Source organism: Tamandua tetradactyla, chromosome 4 (genome assembly GCF_023851605.1).
Source record: "Tamandua tetradactyla isolate mTamTet1 chromosome 4, mTamTet1.pri, whole genome shotgun sequence".
NCBI classification, from domain to species: Eukaryota; Metazoa; Chordata; class Mammalia; order Pilosa; family Myrmecophagidae; genus Tamandua; species Tamandua tetradactyla.
In genome coordinates this window covers 86,274,709-86,284,873 of record NC_135330.1, presented here as the reverse complement: position 1 = coordinate 86,284,873, position 10,165 = coordinate 86,274,709, and the positions used below count along the sequence as shown (strand labels likewise).

At 34.1% G+C, this 10,165-nt stretch overlaps 1 pseudogene; it reads left to right on the top strand.

Annotated features, from left to right (window-relative positions):
* Nucleotides 1–883: 883 nt before the first annotated feature.
* Nucleotides 884–1,830, top strand: LOC143679119 (olfactory receptor 5L1-like; annotated as a pseudogene).
* The last annotated feature ends 8,335 nt before the right edge of the window (nt 1,831–10,165 follow it).

Sequence of the window (10,165 nt, the reverse complement as noted above, 5' to 3'; positions counted from 1 at the left end):
CCTGCTTAATTGTCACATTAATTGTGAAAGTTGAAATAATATAACCATGAGCTGGTCATGAAGAGTCAGGGAAATGTGTCTTATCTCTGAGAAAGGAAACATATTATTTTGAAATTTCTATTACATTTACCACAATCTAATTTCCTGCTATTGGCCTAAAAAAATGGAAGAATAGTTTCCAAGATCATACTCATTTTTTTCCCTCTGGTCCAGGCAAATACTTCACATATTATTTATTAAGTAGAGGTAAAACTCTAACTTCAGGACTACTCTTTGTTCCCATTTCTTTAAATTTATTCCAAGATTTGGAAAAAAATCTAGGTTGCATGATTTTTAATCTAGCCTCTCTTTGTTCAATTTTCATTGTACACATGTGTAAAATCAGGTATGTACTCTTCCTGTAACCTAAGATCTCACATACTCCAACAATGGAATTGCAGAGAACCTTACCTGGGGAAATTTATGTTACTGATAGAATGAATTTTTTTTTACCAAAGTGTATATTACATAGCATCACAATAGCCATGATTGGATAAAGCTTATTAAGTTTTTCAGAGAATGGGTATGTTAATTTTCATGGGGTGCTAAGCCTATCATCGGATCTCTTTAAAGTAGAACTTCTCAATTCTATTGTGATAAAAAGTGTGGAGCCCCATGTATGGCTTCTCTTGATGCAAAAATTATTTTTGATCAGTAAGCTCCACTGAGGTGTTCCACAATTGGAATAAATTGAGTTTCTCTTATAACTCATAAAAACAGAATTTGATATCAATACTCCATTTCTCTGAAGTTAACATAAAATAATTTTCCCTCCATTTGTCTCTTCCTAGGAGATAGACAAAGATATTATGGGTGTTTCACTGAACATGAAATAGAATGACTAATGGAGAAGGGAAACTGCAGCACTGTGTCTGAGTTCATTCTCTTGGGATTATCAGATGTTCCTGAGCTGAGCATCTTCCTCTTCCTCGTGTTCCTTCTCATCTATGGAGTCACAGTGATGGGCAACCTGGGCATGATCACAGTTATCTAGGTCAGCTCTCAGCTTCACACCCCCATGTACTTTCTCCTTAACCACTTGTCCCTTGTGGATTTCTGCTACTCCACCATCATTGTGCCTAAAATGCTGGCCAATATCTTGAGTAAAGACAAAGCCATTTCCTTCTTGGGATGCTTGACACAATTGCTTTTATTTTGTACTTATGCAATCACTGAAGTCTTCCTGCTGGCTGTGATGGCTTATGATCGCTATGTGGCCATCTGTAACCCACTGCTGTACATGATTATCATGTCCAGGAGGCTCTGTTTGGGACTGATGTCTGCCTGCTATCTCTGTGGAGCAGTGTGTTCTCTGATTCACATTTGCTTAGCTCTTGAGATCCCATCTTATAGATCAAATGTGATTAACCACTTCTGTGATCTACCCCCTCTCTTATCTCTTGCCTGCTCTGATGTATCTATAAATGAATTGCTGCTGTTTATTGTGGCCACTTTCAATGAGATCATCACCATCGTGGTCATCCTCACCTCCTATTTGCTTATTCTCATCACCATCCTGAGGATGAACTCTGCAGAGGGAAGGCGAAAAGCCTTTTCCACTTGTGCCTCCCACTTCACAGCCATAATTATTTTCCATGGGACAATCCTTTTCATTTATTGCAGGCCAAGTTCTGACTATAGTCTGGAAACTGATAAAGTGGCCACGGTGTTCTATACTGTAGTGATTCCCATGCTGAACCCCCGATCTATATCCTGAGGAACAAGGACGTGAAAGCAGCTCTCAGGAAAATGGTGGGATTCAAATTAATTTCTGCAGGGCTAATTTCTTAGCTCTATTCAGGGTTTCAAAAGGAAGCTACAAGGAGAAGAGTATGTTTTAGTGGATGTGAATAAAATGCCAAAGAAGAAAGGACATTAAAACCTAGGGAATTATGTATCCTTTTCAGATGACTACTTGTGTTAAGTACTTTGTATTCCACTTTATTGGTCATAACATAATAAAATCTGCTTGCCACCTTTGTTTCTCTTCTCCTATCCATACGTGTTTTGAATGCCTTTTTAGTGGTAATGTTATGCTTCAAGATTTTGGTTTTAGGTAATGCCAACATATCTCTAACAAATGCACATAAAGAGACACTTCTTTCCATCACTGTTAATGGTTGCATTGAATTGACTTCATTTTTCTTCAGGGGTTTCCCTTGTACTTATATGTATTTGTGAACATTACTTTTCATTCTTCTTATTATTTATTAATATCTTTAATATTTTTCTACTCTAAGGTTTATAATTATGATGATTTTAAAAAGGTTTTCATCTTTAAAATGGGGATAATAATAGTTCATCTATCCCATGAAATTGCAATAAAAATTATTTGAATAATCTATGTTAAGTTTCCAGTATTGCATATAATAAAGTATAATTGATTAATTTACTATTGATATTAATATTGGTTTTACTTTTACTTTTTGCTCTGTGTTTCACCTTAATTTTTTATTTAAAATATACATCAGGAAATTAATTTCCTACCTTTTTGAAGTTTTCATGATTTAATTAACGTTTTTGTTTCCTGCTTGATTTTATTTTAGCCATCCTTTACACTTCCAAATCTTACTTTTTGTTTTTTTGTCTGTGGTTCCTGAAGAAATTATCACAAACTTGGATGCATGAAACAATTGAAATTTATATTTCAACATTCTGAAGTCTGGAAATCTGAAGCCAGTATCACTAGGCCTAAATCAAGTTGTCTGCAGGGTCTCCCTCTATTCTGAGATCCTAAGGGCAACTCCATTCTTTGCCTCTTCCATCTTCTGGCAGTTGCTAGCATTCCTTGGCTTATGGTGTGAATCATGGGATACTAAAGCCATCTTGAAATATCTCTCTGCTCCATCTTTACAAAACTGTGTGTGTGCATGTGTGTATGTCTGTGTGTCTATATGAAATCTCTCTTACATGGGCATTTGTCGTGGCATTTTGGCCCACCCACACAATCCAAAACACTGTCCTCAAATATAAAGACTTAACTTAAAACTTAAGCATATTTGCAAAGAACTTTTTTCTCAATAAGTTAGCATTTACAGGTTCCAGTTAATAAGACATATGATATTTATGAGAGTGATGGGGTTTGCAATTTCAAGTTTAATATATCCCATCTTTTAAAGATCAAATCAGAATTTGTATTTCTTGTATTCCTAAACTAATACAACTGCATTAATTTCTCACTCCCATGGGATATCATTTGGTATTGGTTATTATCTCCATTTTTATTAAAGACACTTATTTAAATGCGTCATTACTCCTTGTTGCTATAATGAATTGGTAAAAGCACTTGTCTCAACGTTAAAAAACTGTGGTCAGATTCTGACTCTGATCAGTGACTTAGAGAAATATACTTAAAGCCACTAGTCTTAGTTTTCTTAAATATAAACTGGGGATAAGTTGCCAGCCTGAGTGAGTTACAGTAGGGCTTAAATATAATAACAAATATGCAAGGACTTGGTTGAAGAATATGCTATATTTAACTTCTCTTATAAAGAAAACTTAGAGGGCACAGTTCATGTATAAACCATTTAGAAATATACCAGTATCACTTCTACAAATAACTACTGATTATCTCAACTGAATAAGCAAGTATATACTGGCTGAAAGAAAGAAGTTATGTTGCTCTTAAAATGAAAATACAGTACTGCTTTTATTTTCTAATATTTTAAATTATGTTAGATTTCCATCATCTATGACTTGGCATTTATGATGAAGGTAAGATAAATCTTTACCCTGTGCTTCTCCAACTAGAAAGCAGTTTCTCAACCTTCTGAAATTTTCAGCTAAAGAATTCATTGCTCTGAGGTTCCGTCTTGTACACATATGACATTTAGCTACATTTTCAGCTTCTACCTGCTAATTGCCAGCACCATCTCTACCCTTCATATACATTTTTGATGAGCAAATATCTCCAAACTTTGACAGATGTCCCCTGGAGAACAAAATCACCCATGCTGTGACCCACTGAACTGGAGAGTATCAGTATACAAGGCTCTATTCTTTTCAATAAACCTTACAAGATATAACTACTTTGTAAGTGAGATGTCCTTTCATTTACTCAAGCCCTAATATTTTACCAGATTGCTGTGTACTCTTTTCTCCACAACCAACAATGTCTCCTCACCTTGGCATTTTAAAGCCTCAGAGACACACAGTTACTGTCATATTACTGAGGAAATATATTTGCTTTTCTTTCCTACTAAGAAATGGCTTCAATGAGCCTAATGACTTATCATTATGATTTAAGGAAAAAGGCAAGCTGCTTTTTAAGAAATAGCCTTTATATCTAGCTTCACAGAAAACTTTAAATTTCAGGTTATTTATAGGATAACTTTCCCAGTTTCTCTGGAAAAAACAACCCATACTAAGTGTTTCTGAAATGTATTTGAAAAAACAACCAGATAAAATATTTCTTCTTATACTTCCTTATGCATTTTTACATGTAATATTATTATATTCTAATTACCCCCTTACAAACTAGATGGCACGGTATACATTCCCATTCTTTTATTAATAGAATCTCAGGTTTCTATGGTGACCCTAACTCTCCTAAATTTGGCAGGTCTTTGTCTTTGAACCAACTTGGTTTGGGCAAATGTTCAAGGCCAGTTATGAAGAGCCACAGTGACTGGTTTCTGGAAGGACACTATGGAGCTAGTGAGTCAACTGTGAGTAGATCTTCTTTTTGCAGAGGCCAATACTGTAGGCAGATTAAAGATCAAATTGTTGGTAGCTCTCTTTGCCAAGAAGAAGACAGAGTTTACCTGAAATTAAGTCCTTAAAAGTGACAGCATAACAGATAACTAGAAAGATGGCATTTCATCTTGACACTTGGATCTTCTCTTGCCTGATCTATGTCCAAATTTTTAATTTATAGCAGGGATAAATTCCTGACATTTTAAAAAGTCACTACCAGAAAAGGTATTCTGACATAAAAAGATTATGAATAAATTTATAATATCCTCTTTATCAATAGAATAATTCCTAATTCTTAATCCCTTCTAAGTGTTCAAGCCATTTTAGTCTAAAAAAGTATCTTTCTAATCACATGTATAATCATATATACAAATATATATTCACTTAGCAACACATTCCCAGTTAAAATCATTTTCAAACCACCAAGATAAAACACAGGACTGTCTAACACAGTAATGGAGAAATTAGTATTTAAGTCATGATTTTGATTACTGAATCATTACATGGATATAAATTTTTGCTTTCTGGTGTATGGGAACAGATAGAAGGAAATACCTGAAATTGCTAAATTGTATACCAGCTGCCTTGATTTCTGATAATGATTGTACAGTCTTTACCTTCTGCCCCTGCAATTGTAAATAATTTTGTGACTAACTTTCATTTGTACCCATTTATGCCGTTTTTCAGTTTTAGAGTCTTGCAATCACTAAAGACACTAAATCCCTAATGTTTATTACTGAATGGTTTTTGGTCAGTTCAGAAATAACCCATCCCCTAATCCACAGTTATCTTCATAAATCAAGACCAGTTCTAACCAAAATGGGCCTGCCTGACAAACACAGTAGCTTAGACTTTAACTTACAAGTCACTTGTTCCTCATTATAGTACTAAAAATTATACCTATTGTAAAATTATGGCCACTATTTTCTTACATATGTTCTGTGACTAAGCGTGTAACTAATCTGCATGCCCATTAATCAGATCACCTCTAATTACATCAGTTGGTGTCACTGTGTTCACTGTTTTAAATCTGCCCATCTTTTGATTCTATAAAGCTATCAGATTTACTATAGTGCATTGAGACAGATTTTGGGCAGACAGCCCCACAGGCCATCTGTTCTTCTGCTACATACCTAGTAATAAATCTTTTCTCTTTCTGAACCCCAGTGTCTCAAGAATTTGTCTGTTGAGCACTAGGCTAAAGAAGCCACTGTTTTTTTTTTTTTTTGGTAACAACAAAGTGAAGGGTATTGTTGTTGATTAACTGTAGGTAATAGTATAAGAATACGAATGTTCTTTCATGCATTATAACAAATGTATAACACTAATATAGGGTAGTATATAAACAAAAATACACCTTATATGAACTATGGGAGACAGTCAGTAGTAATATTTTAATTGTTTCTCATCAATCATAACACAGGTAACTAGTGTTAAAAATTAGTATAATTCCAAAACATGTCTCATCAATCATACAAATGTTGCACACTAATTCATGGTGCTGATGTTGGGGTGCTGTATCTGAATCCTGCATTTTATGCAAGATTGGGCTGTAATTCCACAACTTCTTTAACTAAAAAATTTAAAAAGAATGAATGCAAAACCAAAACAAAACACTGCAACCAAAATATAGAATGCCTTTCACGGACTCATCAATAGATTTTACTCAGCCAAAGAAGGATGAATTAAGTTTGAAGATAGGGCAATAGAAGCTTCCACAACTGATTTTTATGCAAGGAGAATAAATAAGAAAAAAGACAGAATACAATATCTAAAAACTGTGGGACCTTAACAGTAGATGTAACACAAGTATAATGGGAATACCTTAAGCAGAAGAAAGAGAGAAAGAAACAGAAAAAATATTTTAAGTATTAATGACTTTGGGTTTTACAAAGTTAATTACATATACCAAACAAGAGAGCTAGGATCTGTGATGGTCAGGTTCATATGTCACCTTGGCCAGGTGGTGGTGCCCAGTTGTCTGGTCAGGCAAGCACTGGCCTGTCTGTTGCTGTGAGGATATTTGTGGATTTAAATCATGAGTGTGTTGGCAGCATCTGTGCAATCAACTAAGAGGAGAGTCTTCTGAAATGAGTGACACTTAATTTAATCACCAGAAGGCTTTTAAGGAGGATTCCAAAGAGACAATTGTTCTTCCTGCTTCAGCCAGCCAGTCTCTCAGGAGAGTTCATTGGAAAGCTTCATTGGAGCTGCCAGCTCATGGCCTGCTCTATGGATCTTGAACTTTTACATGTCCCTAGTTGCCCAGCCAGCTCTTCTGGGGCCTTCATTGTGTCTGGGACCAGTTTATGGTCTGTCCTACAGATACTGGACTCTTACATCCCCATGGTTATGTGAGAAACTTTTATAAATCTTATATTTACAGATAGCTCATGATGATTCTATTTCTCTAGAGAACCCTAGCTAATACAAATGCTAAAACAGAATATACACGTAGACCTATCATACTCAACTTTAGAAAATCAAAAACAATGAAAATATTTTGATAAAAGACAGAGTAGAGTAAGAAAACATGCTTGCAAGAAAAGAGTGGAGTGAATATTTAAAGTGTTGAAAGAAGAAAATAATGAACAAATTAGAATTTTGGACACATTAAAATTGTCCTTTAAAAGTGAAAGAAAAATAAACATTTCCTTAGAAAAACAAAAATTTAGGGAAATTTTTGCTAGTAACATTTCTGCCTATTAAGAAATGTCAAATTAGTTCTTCAGAGAAAAATAAGTAAGAGACCCAGATCTACACAGAGAAAGGAAGATTGTTCAAGAAAAAATAAATGGAGGTAAAATGAAAATGGTTTTCTCATCCTTAACTGATATACTAAATAACAGTTCATTCAAAATAATAATAGTAATATATTGGAAGAATATAGTCTATGGATAAAAAAATGAATGACAGAAAAATAACAAGAGATAGGAGGGAGCACTTGAAATCCTTTCTGATAAGATACCTGTACTACTACTCATGAAGTGGTTTAGTGTTCATTGAAAGTGAACTTAGATTAGGCTGGAAATACATATTGCAAACCCCAGAGCAAACACTAAAATAATTTTAAGAATGATCAATCTGCCAAAAGAAAAGAGAAAATGGAAATATATTAAATAGGCAACTGAAAGCAGAAAGACATAAAAAGAATAGAAGACAGAAAAAGGAAAAGAATAGAAAAGAAACAAATGAAGAGGATAATGAATGAGAACAAATAGAAATATAGAGAATATTAATACAATGATATCAGGAATTACTTAAATGTGACTGGTTTAAATGTAGCTAACATGCTGGACTTGTATAATTGGTGGGGGTTAAAATGAGAAAATTTTATGGTATATATGTTACCAAAATAAAAAGATAAACCTATAGAGCTGAAAGGCAGAGAGATTCCTAATGTAAATAATAGAATATAGTTAGTAATATATGTATAATAATATTGTTTCTTCAATTGTAACAAAGTTGCCACACAAATGCAAAGAGTTATAGTAGGAAAAATGGTATGTGTGAAGCCATGGGTAGATGGAAACTCTGTACTTTCTTTACATCTTTTTTCCTGTAAACTTATGACTGCTATAATAAGTTAAATAAGTAAAGTTGATGACAAAAATTCAGTAACTGTCAGACTGGATGGAAAAAGCAAGACAAATATTTGATGTTTACAAGAAATCTTCTTTAAATATGAAAGTATAGATTGATTAAAATAAACAGATGAAGAAAGAGGCACCATGCCAATGCTAATCAAAAGGAAAGTTTGAGAATCTGTATTTATTTCAGAAAAAGATTTCCAAGCACTGCAAATAATCAGTTATAAAGAGAGACATAGCCAAATAATAAAATACTATAAAAATGATAAAAGAAGTTCTTCCAGAAGACATAACAATCAATAATGTGTATGTGCCAATAACAGAGTCTTGAAATACATGAGGTAAAAAGTTAGAGAACTGCAAGAAGAAATACACAAATCCACAACTATAGAGATTTAAATATCTTCTATCAGTAGCTGAGCGATCCTGCAAGCATAATATCAAAGAAGATATAGTTAAGGTGAAAATCCCCATCTGTCAATTGTGTCTAATTGACATTTGTAGAATACTTCATCCAACAAAAGCAGAATACACATTCTTCTCAAGTTCACATGGAACATCCACCAAGATAGATGACATCCTGGGTGGTAAAACATATCTTAGCAAATTTGAAATATTAGTAAGCATAACAAATATGCTTTACAATTACAATGGCATCAAGCTAGAAATCAGTAACAGATAAACAGCTATAGGATCCCAAAATATGTGAAGACTAAACACACTTTTAAATATGAATTGGGCAGTGTGATGGTGACTCAATGGCAGAGTTCTCACCTGCCATGCCTGAGACCCAGGTTCAATTCCCAGTGCATGCTCACAAAAAAGAAAAAAAAGAAAAAGAACATGAAGAAACAACATATGAGTCATAGAAGAATTCTGAAGGAAAAACTAAAAATACTTTGAACCAAGTGAAAAGAAAGTATAACATCAAAAATTGTAAGATGCAACAACAATAGTCTTTAGAGGGAAATTTATAGAATTAAGTAAATGTACTAGAAAAGAACATTTTAAAAGTGGTAATCTAAGCTTTCACTTAAGAAAACTAAAAAAAGACAGCAAATTAAATCTAAAATAAGAAAGAAAAGAATGTCAGAGCAAAAGGAATGAACACCAGTGTGCAAATGTCCATTCGTGTCCCACACTTATTCCTCCACATATATACTGAGCCCAGGTATTTATGGCAGCAGGTTTGTCATCCAAAATGGATACCAAGTGGTCTAAGGTTACAAGGAATGAGAAGTGGAAGGGGGAAGTGCTTTGTATGCATACAATGAACCACTGAATGGCTTCAAGAAAGAATAAAGTTGTGAGGCATGCAAATAGGTGAATGAACCTTAAGGAATGTATGTTGAATGAAATGTCAGAGGCAAAATGACAAATATTATCATGTCTCATTCATGTGGACTAACTATATTAAATTGAAGTTGAGAACATGGGTTATCAGGTTGGGGCTATTGTAAAGTGTCCTAGAGTGTAAGCTCTTAGAGCAGTCACATATTCAAGAGTTGTAACTATTATTTCTAAATTCTGAAAACCTGAGCTGTTTGTTTATAATCCGGTCATTCCCAGAAACTTTTGGGAATTTATGTGACACCTGAGACTCAGAATTCTGAAGCTATAGAAGTCACAGTACCCCATACAGGAACTGTTTAAGAAGTTGAAAAAGTGATCAGACTTTAAGTAGAGATATGAGTGATGCTGACCTGGATAGAACTAAGGTAAATCAGAATACAGAGTAAAGGATGATATGGCCCATGTTTTAAAACTATGAAGTCAGGTATGAACCCTTTCTGCAATATAAGGGGGAGGATAGAGAGTAAATTTACTGTATTCCTTTTCTT